The following is a 220-nucleotide window of genomic DNA, read 5'->3' on the forward strand; positions in this document are numbered from 1 at the left end:
ATGGATTGATGTCGTATCGATGTTCGGAAGGGTTCAATCGCTACACAGAGACTGAACTTCGGCTCGAGCACGGTTGCTACGTAGCAACCGAGTGGGACGAACGCTCGGTCGCTACGTAGCGACCGAGCTTTGGCTTGAGCTCGATCGCTACGTAGCGACCGAGTGAGACGAACACTCGGTCGCTACGTAGCGACCGAGCGGGACGAACGCTCGGTCGCTA

The sequence above is a fragment of the Brassica oleracea genome, chromosome C7, assembly GCF_000695525.1.
Source record: "Brassica oleracea var. oleracea cultivar TO1000 chromosome C7, BOL, whole genome shotgun sequence".
In the NCBI taxonomy this organism is placed as follows: Eukaryota; Viridiplantae; Streptophyta; class Magnoliopsida; order Brassicales; family Brassicaceae; genus Brassica; species Brassica oleracea.